Source organism: Rhagoletis pomonella, unplaced genomic scaffold, assembly GCF_013731165.1.
Source record: "Rhagoletis pomonella isolate Grant_MI unplaced genomic scaffold, Rhpom_1.0 Rhpom_scaffold_00006, whole genome shotgun sequence".
Lineage (NCBI taxonomy): Eukaryota > Metazoa > Arthropoda > Insecta > Diptera > Tephritidae > Rhagoletis > Rhagoletis pomonella.
Window position 1 is genome coordinate 11,345,770 of NW_023458560.1, and position 754 is coordinate 11,346,523.

A 754-nucleotide genomic window follows, 5' to 3' on the forward strand; every position below is an offset into this window, starting at 1 on the left:
CTTGGGAGTATACGAATACTCCCCATTGCTCCCTATGCTTCTGTGTATAAGCATGTAATTTTGTATACTCCCTTTAACATTGGATGTCCTAGGAGGGGTAGTAATCCCTTTTACCTCCTAAACAAGCAATCGGGGAGCACACACAGAATTATCATCCCACAAACCTCCTAATGGAGCAATAATAATAATAATTAATATAATAATATAATATATTAATATAATATATATATAATCGGTTAACCGATTAGTCGAATAGTCGGATAATTTTACGAGCCCTAATGTATACGTATTAGCGGAGTGCAAGTAAATAAAAATATGTTGCTATGAGACTTCACAGTGGTCGGAGAGGCCATGCTTTACGCGTAAAAGGTATATTTAGTTACATTATTTTTTATTTTATTTTTTTATTTTTTATTTTTTATTTATGCCTAATTTATACAACAGACACTTGAGACTTAGGTACTAAGATGTTTATCATCAAATTTAATAATTACTTAGTTAAAAAATAATTGTTTAATTTTAATTGTAGTACAGATTTAGTATTAGATAGATCTAGATCCAAAAAATTTGAGAAGAAGTTAAGTTCAGAAAGAGTTCTATTTATCGGAGCATTTGCACCGTAGACTGTTCTGTTAAGCCCAACGCGAAAGACATCAGAATTGCGGAAATTTCTGCAAGGGACATTAAAATTTATTCGCTGAAGAAGCCAAGGGCAATCAATCTTGCCGGAGACAAGATCGAAAATAAACGAAAT